This window comes from Aquarana catesbeiana, linkage group LG01 (genome assembly GCF_042186555.1).
Source record: "Aquarana catesbeiana isolate 2022-GZ linkage group LG01, ASM4218655v1, whole genome shotgun sequence".
Lineage (NCBI taxonomy): Eukaryota > Metazoa > Chordata > Amphibia > Anura > Ranidae > Aquarana > Aquarana catesbeiana.
In genome coordinates, this window is record NC_133324.1 from 831556015 (window position 1) to 831568901 (window position 12887).

At 42.2% G+C, this 12887-nt stretch overlaps 1 protein-coding gene across 2 annotated transcripts in view; it reads left to right on the plus strand.

The window, feature by feature from the left end:
* Positions 1 to 5438: 5438 nt before the first annotated feature.
* YIPF7 (Yip1 domain family member 7) overlaps positions 5439 to 12887 on the plus strand; it is a 106480-nt gene continuing 99031 nt past the window's right edge. For both annotated transcript variants that reach the window (XM_073612260.1, XM_073612261.1), the window contains exon 1: positions 5439 to 5540. The gene's annotated coding sequence lies outside the window, so the exon portion shown is untranslated. The remainder of the gene's footprint in view (positions 5541 to 12887) is intronic.

Consider the following 12887-nt stretch of genomic DNA (forward strand, 5'->3'; position numbering starts at 1 on the left):
CAGTTCAATTACATTCTCAGTGAATGACCCAATTGATTTTTCTAAGGACTGTGGAAAATACAATTCTGTCTTTGAGACTGACCCAAAAAATATCTCATAAGGAGAAAGTTTTCCCTTCTGCTTAGGTGCAGTTTTTAGTGTTAGGACATATTCATATAGGCATATCTTGGGCAATGGCAGGCAATTCTTTTTTCAACCTTTAAAAAGGGGATAATGACCTTGAAATAAGGAGTTTTTACTCTCTTTTTCCTGGGTTGTGCTGTGCACAGATTAGACATGCTTGGCAGTATTGTCTTGCTGCTGTCTCTGTTTGGTACATTAGAGGGAATGTGGGCCATCACACAAAGCAAGGGTTACTTCAAAGGTGGTCTTCTAACTAAATCTGGGATGCATCATCAACATTTTGCCTTTTCAATTTTCTTATGACTTCTTGAAAATAGGCCTCCAAGGTGTCATTAGAAGGTTTTTCTGCAAGAAGACATATCTTAGATTCATTCACATCAAGTGAGAGCAATGCTTTTTTTGCTAGATCCACTTTCCAGTGGCCTATAGCATCAGGATCAGTATCTTTAGTATGTGCTTTCCTCTTTTTCCAGCCACCTCTGATAGTAGTGTGATAGCCTCTCGTAGAGCTTAAACTTGAGTGAATTTTTTTAATTGGCTGTCTACTAGATGTCAGGAAATTCTGGCTCCCCCATAGTGCTTTATAATCATATATAATCATGTACTACAAGAAAAACAGAAATGGAAGGCGCGCACACCTAGTGCATTACCAGAGATAATTTAACCACTTGCTGCCCGCCTGACAGAGGCTTCTTACCACGTGATCAGCTGTGATTAATCAAAGCTGATCATCATGTGAACCAGGAAGTGCCAGTAAACGGCCGATCGGTGGCTCTCCCTGTCAGAGGTGAGTCTTTTCTGATAATCAGCACATTATCAGCACAGCCCCCATCAAAAGGTGCCCATCAGCTGCCAATCAGTGCCCATCACCTGCCAGCCTGCCCCTCTCCATAAACGCCTGTCAGCGCCCACAACAGTGCCAATCAGTGAGCACAACAGTGCCAATCAGTGCCCAAAAATTGCCAATCAGTGTCCCATCAGTAATGCCTGTCAGTGCCCCATCAAAGTGCCAATCAGTGCCACTCAGTAATGCCTGTCAGTAACTCCTCATCAGTGCTGCCTATCAGTGCCCATCAGTGCCACCTATCAGTGCCCATCAGTGCTGCCTATCAGTGCCCATCAGTGCCGCCTATCAGTGCCATCAGTGCTGCCTATCAGCACCGCCTATCAGTGCCCATCAGGTTTTTTTTTTTTCAAAATTGACGGTCTTTTTTCGTTTAAACACAAAAATTAAAAATCGCAGAGGGGATCAAATACCACCAAAAGAAAGCTCTATTTGTGGGAAGATAATGATAAAAATGTTGTTTGGGTACAGTGTTGCATGACCGTGCAATTGTCATTCAAAGTGCAACAGTGCTAAAAGCTAAAAATTGTCCTGGGGAGGAAGGGGGGAAAGTGCCTGGTATTGAAGTGGTTAATAATAAGATTTTTTTTTGTATAAAAGTGGGTACCCACAAAATGCAACTGACAAAAGGCCATAAACACAGTGCATGGATATGCACAGAACATGGGGTACAGCTAACGTGTTTTGGGGGCGCACCCCCTTCCTCAGAGCTAGGCTAGTCTCGTACACCATGGGCAACCGCTTTTATAGGGAATGGTGGAGTTGAAAATTGTGTGTCACATCCTCAAAGGGGCGGGAAAGAAAAAAAGTAAGAAAGAGTAAGGTAAGTAAGAAAAATAAGAAATTATTAATTGGAAATTGAATAATATATAGTCGCACTAATGTAAAAATGACAAAATCCATATCAAAAACCTATATCCAAAACAAACTCCATCATAAATACACAAATAAATAAATAATGATGATTCATTCAAATCCATGATATATTGCACATTCATTTATATTTAGTCAGATGAATACAGATGTAGAAACACATAAGCAACAAAGCAAAAAAGGATGCAGGATTGATAAATGGGTCAATCCATGTCTCATCTTTCCATGCCTGAAGTAGCTGCGGGGGGAGGGGGTTGGGTCTGGGCACTCAGAGGTGTCCAAAAACCGCACACTAGGATCACCCGACCAGAAGCTTCAGAATTGCCAGGAACGGGGGGAAAACCCCAACAGATGCCAGCAGGATCATCACTGCTACAGTGTGCCGATCAGTGAACACCCGATGTCACACAGGCACCTTACCAGACCCCAGGGAACCAGCTTAGTGCCAGGGGGAATCCACATCCTGGAAACAAAATCCATATAATATAATAACTTTTCCCCAACGTGTAGCAATTAATGAAAAGTGCTGAGCCCCGGAGTATGTGAAAGCCAACCCTACAATAAAATCTATAAAAGTTTGTTGCTATAGTAAGGTACTTAATAGCAACTAGTCATTAAGAACAATGGTAGATTCAAGTAAAAATTGTAATAATAATATATAAATATGAATATGAAAATGAAAGTAAAAATAAAAATGTACACAAATAATTTTCATCCAAGTATTTGTGTACATTTTTATCTTCATTTTAATTTTTACTTTCATTTTTATATTCATATTTATATTTTATTATTGTTACAATTTTTACTTGAATCTACCATTGTTCTAAACGATTAATTACCAATTACTATAGCAACAAACTTTTATAGATTTTATTGTAGGGTTGGCTTTCATATACTCAGGGGCTCAGCGCTTTTCAGTAATTGCTACACATTGGGGAATCAGTATTATCGTTGTGCAAAATTCAATGCAACACAATTTTTTCAATTTTTTTTTTTAAATTATTTAATTAATACATTCAAAAAAATATATATTAATTTACTATTTCTTAGTGGTCCAGTTTTGTCAAAGAATTTTTTGCTTTTTTTTGAATTTTTGAATTTAATTGTTGAAAAAATTTCTTTGAAAAATGTTTTTTTCTCCCATATATCTTTGCCCATTCATGTCCACGGGGACATCGTTGTACTTCTCCCGCCGCGGAAGTGATGTCACTTGTTGTCATCAGGCATCTTCCTGAGTTAGCAGGAAGTGGATTCTCCCTGGCACTGAGCTGGTTCCCTGGGGTCTGGTAAGGTGCCTGTGTGACATCGGGTGTTCACTGATCGGCGCACTGCAGCGTGGATGGCATCTGTTGGAGTTTTCCCCCCGTTCCTGGCAATTCTGAAGCTTCCGGTCAGGTGATCCTAGTGTGCAGTTTTTGGACACCTCTGAGTGCCCAGACCCAACCCCCTCCCCCCGCAGCTACTTCAGGCTTGGAGAGGTGAGACATGGATTGACCCACTTATCAACCCTGCATCCTTTTTTGCTTATGTGTTTCTATACCTGTATTTATCCTACTAAATATAAACAAATGTACAGTTTATTATGGATTTGAATGAATCATCATTATTTATTTGTGTGCTTATGATGGAGTTTTTTGTTTTGGATATAGGTTTTTGACATGGATTTTGTTGTTTTTACATTAGTGCGACTATATATATATTATTCAATTTCTTATTAATTATTTCTTATCAACTTTTTTCTTTCCTGCCCCTTTGAGGGCGTGGCTCTTTTTGGCACACAATTTTAATTTCCACCATTCCCTATAAAAGCGCTTGCCCATGGTGTACGAGACTAGCCTAGCTCTGAGAAAGGGGGTGCACCCCTGAAACGCGTTAGCTGTGTTCTGTGCATGTCCGTGTTTATGGCCTTTTCTCAGTTGCATTTTGTGAGTACCCACTTTTATACAAAAATTTCTTATTAATAAACTATCTTTAGTAATGCACTAGGTGTGCGCGCCTTCCATTTCTGTTTTTCTTGTAGTTCCTTTCGGATTACCCCATCTGAGGAAGGCAGCATCCACCTAGTTTTGGGATACCATATATACCTTTCACACCACCATTTATCTGACATTTGTTACTCCTCACCTTGGAAGACCTATTAGTGCCGGAAGTGACTGTGTTTTTTATAATCATGTACTACCCCGTGAGCATAATGAAAGCTAGTGAAAATATTTACTGATTGTCTCTGTGCCACCTGGCATGATTTGATTAAAGCCTTCAGTTCTGCAATTGGGGCAGAACAGCTAGAGGGCGAAGAATGCTGGAATAGATTGTCTGAATGACCACTGCTAGTCCATTGACAGGTGTAGCTGTCTATGTAGAATTGTGACCTATCAGACCATGGTTCCAGTCTGGATTTTCTAGGGAATTATCTTTGAATGTTACTCACAGTTCATAGAAGGCATCAGATACCTGAAGGTAATCATGCTCTCCCTTTGTAATGAAGGGTGTAGTGGGCAACAGTGTAGCTGAGTTCAAAACATTACACTTCTTTATAATGATTTTGGTAGGTGTTAGTAAAGCTGACTCATATTCCATCAATCTTGCAGCAGAAAGTGCTTAGTAATAATATGCTGCAACACTTGCTTCACGGCATGTGGGACCGTTGAATTAAAATGTGAATTAGCAACCGGCTCAATTGTACAACTCCCCTTTTCAGAACTGATAAATTCCCAGTGATCTTGGTTGCTGTTGTCTGATTACTATTGGCAATGGTTCTTAAGCAACTTGTATTGAGCAGACAAGTCCAGGTAATTGATAACACAAATCTGCAAGGTGCTTGGGAATCTGTAACTCTTGCTTATGTACCCTGACAAGAAATTGACTTGTGTCATCCATTTGTGTTTTACAACAGCTGTGAGAAATTGGAAGTTCTGACTGACACATTATTCATTTACTTCACTGTCATCTTGGTTTATAAAGATTTGGAAAGAAAGAGCGGGTTCCTTGTATGTGTTTTGCAGTTTATACTTTGAAGAAGTGCCATTGCATTTTAACATTCCTGCCACACATCCTGTGTAAGAGGGCATTTTCTCAGTGCACAGCATGTACTTCCTCGGTCGTCCTGTGTATGCAACTCTTTGCTAAGATCTGGTGATTATTTTTTAAATTGGGTGGCAGAGGGAAGGTTGTTGATCTTGCGCAACATATTCTGGTAGATTAAGGGGTTAAGCCCAACTGACATACGCCATGGATAAACAGTTGGGAGGGGGTACTAAGATAATTGGAGCTACTACTAGGGAGGAGTTGAAGACCCGTTATGGGAAGTGGGTTAATTACCTAAGCTAGTCTAATGCCACGTACACACGGTCGGACTTTCCGACCACAAGCTCATATACAACATTTCCCGTCGGAAAATCCGACCGTGTGTACGCGGCATAAGACTTAGCAGAGCAAAGAACACTGATAATATTAGATTATATAATATTTAGATTGTAAGATATTGTGACTAAAACATAATAAAAATGATGTATTTATTATGTTTTTTTTCCTCTTGGTCATGTTTCTCATTGGTCATATTTCTAACCTGGTAAGTCTAGAGTTTAATTAGTTCAGCTGAAGCACATGTTCTTCAACCAAATATAGATCAGTATAAATAGAACGTGGATCATCATCATGAGACTTGCAAAACAACTGCTACGCTTCTGAACTGTAAACTAAGGTATGTGTTTGTAAACTGCAATTCTAAGAGTTATCAACTGAGCAAAGAAAAAAACATGTTATACTTGTTATGGTTTTGTAATATTGTATGTATTCACCGTTATCTGATTAGAAAAAAATTGTGAATCTTGGGTGAAAATAAATAGACTCCTTTTTGCTATTGCAATACATCAAGCTTGTACTTTTAGATTTTACTTTTTAGATTTTTAGATCTACTACACCTTTTTATTTTGAATGTATTAATATTGTTGTTATTAATATTACATACTGTATTAACAGCATTAAGCTCCATTCCTTATGGGGCAGACTCAGTGGGGGATGTGTCCACTGAACCCCGCTGATGGCTGGTCCGAGTCCACTCCACTTATGCAGAGTGGACACAGACACAACCATCCTATGCTTTAGAGCAAAGGAAGCCGCAATCGTAGCTTCTGCTTTATTCCCATTTGCTATGTTGCTGCACATGTGATCAGTTATGACACCAGCTACAGTATTTGATGACAGTTCAGTTAAGATCACAAGCAACTGTGGCAGTTCTCATTCACAGCATGAATGGAACTGTTTTGGGAAACAAACCAATGGGTTTATTTTCGCAAAGTGTATATGAGTTAGGTGCAACAATGAACACAAAATGTCCAAATTTGGCAGTGATAATAAATTGTAGAATTGTTCATTAAGTACAACAGGCCCAGCGGGGAAGCACACCCAAGCCACTTACAACTGACACAGCGGTCGACCCTTGAGTTGCAGAATGGAAGATACCGTCAGCATTTGCCATGAGGAGTGGAATGCCGCCTGGCCGGTCCACCCCAGAAGGAAAGGCTTCCTAGAAGGTAGATGTAGTCCCTGTACTGTCCCTACTCCTCCGGAACCTTTCCCCATCTCTAAGTACTGTCCCAGACAGACCTTTCCCTATGCTAGCCACTCGCATAGAGTGCACCAAGCCCGGGAGATGCCCCAAGATGGCTGCCAAAGTCACATGGGTTGCCAGCATCCAATCGGATAGCTGCCTTCGTGTGACAGAGAAAATCACAGAGGAACCACATTTCTCTCAACTTCCTCCCCATCTGCATTGCCGCTGCAGTCGAGCAACACCTGTAGTGGATAGTAGAAAGTTCACCTGTCTACATTCCCTCCCTCTTTGACATATGTTGCCCTCAGCATCGCAACACAGTAAAGAACAAGTAACCATGCAAAACATAATTTAGGCAATAACAGTAGCATTTCAAACAACATAAACAGAATACTTTGCAGGGAGTTGCCCGGGGTTAGACCGCATGGAGCGGCGAGCTGTCCTTTGTGGGGACACCTTCAGAGTAGTCATCCTCTGCTTGTGATTCTGGAGCCATGGGTGGTTGGGAGTCCTCAAGGCTATCTACATCTTTTTCACCTGAGCAGGAGTCTGATTCCTCGAGAAAGTCCAGGGAGTCATCAGGACTGGCAGTCTCCAGGACCAGTGTCTTGAGGCTGTCTGTAGGTGTGCTACTAGGGTTTCCCTCTTCAGGATTAGCAGAGGCCGGAGGTCTGGGTTCAATGGAGGCAGGTACCATTCAAAGGAGACTTCCTGTATGGGTAGAATATCCACAGAGTAATTATATCTTCTGTCGGCAGCAGGTTTGGTGGAATAATCCCCACTCTATGCAAGGCCTCAACAAGTTGCAGTGGAGCCATCTTTTGTAAGGGTCAGGGCCCCCTGAGACCATCTTGTACACTGGGGTTGGCAGGAAAGGTTTCTTCTCCACCCAATAAGGGGCCCACTCCCACCTGGGCTCCAATTTCCTGCCTCTTTCATATTTTGGGTTCTTTACCAACACCCGGTCTCCCAGTCGCAGCAGCAGTTTGTCAATGACTGCATTCTCTGCCTGGTCTAAGGGTCGGTCCAGAACTACTTGCTTGGCTTTTTGTAGCCAGTCCCACTGCTCTTGCACCCACATACTGGACGTATGGGAAGTGGGGTGTTCTGGAGCATCCAGCAGGAGGTCTACAAGCAACCGGCCGTAATGTCCAACATTAGTAAGAATGGAGTATAGCCCATGGTCCTATGTACCATGTTGCTGTAGGCTCAAACTGCAGCCCCCACATGCTGATGCCAGCGATTTTCTGTGGCCTGTGGATATCTGTATATTCACCCAAGTGACTTCCTCCACCATGATGAGCAATTTTTTAGCCGCCTTCAGAGACGGCCAGGAGGGGTCCAACTGGTCTCTAGTCCTTAATAGTTGGTTATAGAACTCATACTCCATGACAGTGACTTCTGACCCAGTGTCAATCAAGTAAGAGATCACCTGGCCATTTACTAGAGCATTGATGATTGGACTTGGTGCGACCATGGCCTCTAGTACAATTGGACCTTGTGTTGCCGTTCCTGAGGACTGTCCCTCAGTCCCAGGAGCCCCTACTTTAACAGTGACCTCTGTGCACTCTTGTTTTCAGACCAACCACAGTTCCTGACTACATGTCCAAAGTGGCCCCAAAACCAACACTTCTGGTCTTCATCCCAGGTTCCCCGCAACAGATTCTCGCCTTTGGAGAGATGGGCCAGCTCTTTCTTAAATGTGGACACAGCCTTGCATATGCTTTTTCTGTAGTCATTTCTACAGGTTCTGGAGTGCTACCGAAAGGTGGATGAGGCTTTCGTCCTCCTGCTGTCTGTGGATGAAAAAGCTCTGTCTTAGCCATGGGACTTCCAGGTGCGCCACAATTTGTTCCAGGCTAGCGGGGACCTAGTACAGGCAAGCAGCACTCTCCAGCCTCTTCTCCTATTTCAACAGAGAGATGTTTGACCAAATAAACGTAGGCACTAGGGCCAAGGCTGCTCCTAACAGCTCCATAGTGACCCCTGCTCCTCCATCCGTACCAGTTGCAAAGAGGGGCATATCCTTTGGACTGTCGCCATGTGTGGGTTAGGTGCAGCGTTGTGCAGCAGGCAGTGAACACACAGAGTCTGTGTTTGGAAGAAACAATATATTGTAGAAAAGTTCTGCAAGTACAACAGGCCCAGCGGGGAAGCACACCCGACCGGAGCCACTTACAACTGAGACAGCGGTGGACCTGCATGTTGCAGAGTCGACAGCATCTGCCACGAGGAGCAGAATGATATCTGTCTGCGCTAAGGGTAAAGAAATCCCATATGCAGCCAGTGCAGCCAGACCTCCTTCCTTAGAGGTTAGAGGATCTGATAAGCAGTTTATCATTGCGGGTGCACACAGTAGTGGAAAGCCTGTTTACTTTGGAGGATTTCATTAGTTACATCACTGCCTTTGGTGCATGGAGTGTTTTGCACATAGCACTTTATTTTAATCTGGGACTTCTGCATCTTTTATGAACACATCATATATTTATTGGGGATTTTGTCTTGAAGATACACTGCCCCTTTGGGATATTGACTTTTTGACACAAAGCACTATATTGTTATATGTATGCACTCATTTTGTATAAACACTTATATGAATTTACTGTGAATGTTTATGAATTTTTAGTACTTTTTTCACATTTATCATTGCTGATTATGTATTACATTGATTTTCAATTTCTGGCTAAGCACTCTAGTTTATTGTGCACTTATTGACAGCACAGCACAATTCGATTTTAGGTTGGTTATATCGAGGTGTGGATATTTTGTGAGTTCAGCTTTTTTTGTTGGTTTCCTTTATTGTCTGATTTTGTTTTTTACAGATTGATGCTTTTTAGTGCAAATTCTTTTTGTTTTTTATATTAGTTTATTCTGGCCATTAGAATGAGTGAGCGCTGAATACGTCTAGCGTTTAAGCATGTTTAGGTACATTTAGGCACATTTTGTGTGTCAAATTTTTTTTCTTCTCAAAAGCTCCTAAAAGAACTGGTGATGCTTTTTTTCAGCCTGTAAATGCCCCTTTTCTTTTTTGTGTCTTTTTTTTTTTTTCCAAAGTATTTTTATTGATGAGTATGAAGTCATAACAGTAATCGTTCATTATACATTAAACATTGTAAATGATAAAGTCATAAGATAAACTAAAAAACAGTAACAGAATATCCCAGCTAGAATTGATAATCACTTCCATACTGGGCTACTTGTGAAAGGGATATATACCCAACTTGTTTCGTTAATCGGGCTTTAATTGACCGATAACTGATTCTCTATAGGAGTTGTAAGTCTGTTTGCAATGAGATAGTCAATAAACGAGTCTTGATGAGTGAGAATCACGTATAACATCTGTCAGTGGTGAGTTATAGTTCTCCTTGGGTCTCACAGTGGTTCTGGTTAGTGAACGTTTCGAGTGTCTTCGTGTTTGTTTAGAGTTCGTCTTACCTGTTGGGTATTTAATAAGTATGTGAAGTGGGAAGACTAGTTGCCTACGTGGGTGTCTGTATGAAGGCCGTAGGGAATGGAGGGGGGGGGGTAATGGGAGGAGGAGGAGCATAGAGGAAAAGGAAGGGAGAAAGGAGGAGGGGGGAAGAAAAAATTAATAAAAAAAAAAAGAAAGGGGGGTGGGGGGGGGGAGATGGGGAGTCTCTGACTTCCCTTAGTATATGTTATCTAATTGTAATATTTCAGAGGGATGTCGGATTAATCATGGGAAAAACCCAAAATGTAGTAGGGAGGAATTGATGGTGGAGAATTTGGGTATGATGACCTATGAGTCATCAGATTCAGATCTACTTTAGGTGGATGGGTTTAGCGTGTCCTTGTAATCAGGTAAAGATTGGTAATGTATCCAGCAGACCCACTTGTGACTAAATTTTGTCGGCGTGTATCGTGAAATATGTATGAGCTGTTCCATTTCTGCTACTCTGTTTATTCTGGCGAACCATTCTTGGAGGGTGGGTATTTGTTTTGAATTCCAGTGCATGGGGATACATTGTTTTGCTGCGTTAATCATATGCATCATTAGCGATTTGTGATACGTAGTGTGTGACAAAGATGAGAGGTGTAGAAGAAATTGGGCAGGTGTGAAATCTAGTTTGTAAGTGGTAACTTGCATGATTATGCGGTGGACCTCTGACCAAAAGGTTTGCAATGGTGTGCAAGACCACCAGATGTGGAGAAGGGTACCTTTTTCTTGATGACATCTCCAGCACGTTTCGGGGATGACAGCTTTAAATTTGTGTAACAGCTCTGGGGTATGATACCATCTAGCCTGAATTTTGAAACCATTTTCCTGGGTGGTGACATTAATTGAACCCTTATGTATGTTCAGAAAAATTTGTTCCCATCTGTCTTCTGTGATTTGGATGGATAAGTCTGCTTCCCATTTTCTGCATGACCGACTTTCATTTGCTTTGAGATCAGCGAAGAGAAGGTTGTGTATGTAGGAGATAAGATGTGATTGTGGTGTTGTCTTGGTACACAGTGATTCAAAAGGGTTGAGCGGTCTGGAGCATTGACCGCCTTTGTCTAGGATTTTGAGGTAATGGGCTATCAGCATGTATGTCCATGGAGGGATAGGTGGCTTTTCTAAACGGGCTGCGATTTGAGCAGCCGTGAGTAAGTTGCCTCGGTGATAAAATTGGTGTACTTTGATTTGTTCCTGCGACCACTTGTCCGACAAAAATCGGTGGTGCATTCCTGGAGGGAAGTTGGGGTTCAGCTTTATTGGAGTCAATGGACTGGGGGTGGAGGATATGGATGTTTTCTTACATGCTTGGTGAAAGCATTGTATGGTGGGTCCTATCGTTGGGTGTGAGCGAATTTCTGGGGAGAGATGTTTTGGGGAAATCCAAGGGAGTGAGTTCAAGTTTAATTTCGTGAAGGATGCCTCTAACGAGACCCAGTCTTTCTGTTGGGTATGGACATTCCAGTCCACTATCCTAGCCAGATGAGTGGCTGTGTGGTAGTGAAGAATGTTTGGGAGGCCTATGCCTCCTAGATTTTTCGGGCGGGTAAGTTTGTTGTGACCGATCCTATGTCTGTGTTTCCCCCATAGGAAGCTGGAACATATCTGTCTGTATGTTTTGAAGAAGGAAGGGGGGATCTGTATCGGGAGTGTCTGTAAGAGATATAGAATCCTTTGTAGAGCGTTCATCTTCAGTATGGCTGCCCTACCAAATCATGAGAAGATCAGTTTGTTCCAGGTTTTGAGATCCGAGGTTAGTTTATTTAGAAGGGGGAGGAAATTTTTGGCATATAAATGTGAGATTTTGGAGGGGATTTGAGTTCCTAGGTATGTGATCGAATCATGTTTCCAGTGAAAAGGGAAGTTTTCCTTGCATTGGTCTACTTGACTTTGGGGTAGTGATATGTTTAGGGCGAAAGATTTAGTGAAGTTGATCTTTAAGTTGGATAGGGTCTGGAATTGCTTGAATTCGGATAATAGTATTGGTAAAGTGGTTAGTGGTTGTGTGAGGAACAACAATATGTCATCTGCATAGGCAGCGTATTTGTATTCTTTCTTCGGAGACCTGATTCCTTTTATATCTGGGTTAAGTGTGAGTTTGTGGAGGAGGGGTTCGAGGGTAAGTACAAAGAGAATAGGTGACAGGGGGCATCCCTGTCTTGTTCCATTGCGGATAGGGAAGGCGTCTGACAGAGTGCCGTTGACCCTTACCTTAGCTGTGGGACTACTGTATAACGACAGGATCAGACCATTCAAATTCAGTCCAAGTCCTATGGCTTGTAAGACTGCCGACATGTATTCCCATGACACTCTGTCAAACGCCTTCTCCGCATCTAGTGACAGGTAGAAGCCCCTTTGTTTTGTTTGGGATATCAGATGGTGTAGATTAATTGCTTTGATGGTGTTGTCCCTGGCTTCTCATCCAGGGACAAAACCAACTTGATCTTGGGACACCATGGAAGGCAGTAGGGGTAACAATCTGTTGGCTAGTATCTTGGAGAATATTTTTACGTCCACATTTAATAGTGAAATTGGTCTGTAATTTCCTGTTTGTGAAGGGTCTTTGCCTTCTTTGGGGATGACCACAATGTGAGCCTCCAACATTCCCTTTGTAAGTGGGTTTGCTGGGGAGAGTGAATTAAAGGTCTTAAGAAAGGGGGTTTGAAGAGTGCTTGAAAATGTCTTGTAGTATACCGCCGGAAGACCGTCAGGTCCTGGACTCTTTCCGGGTTTAAGCTGTTTAACTGCCTGTTCCCATTCCATGGGAGAGATCTGTAAGTCAAGGGATGCTACTGTTTCTTGGGGTATTTTCCCTGGAGCATAATGTTCTAGGAACGAGTCAATGTTCAGAGTTCTTGGGGATGCTGGGGTCGAGTCTTGCGCAGAAGTACGTAGGTCGTAGAGGGAGGCATAATATGTTTCAAATTCCTTTGCAATATCCTCATTATGTGTAAGGGGTTTTCCCTTAGCGGAATTTAACTGATGGATTGTGTTATTGGTTTTTTTCTTACGGAGGGCCCGTGCGAGTAGGTGGC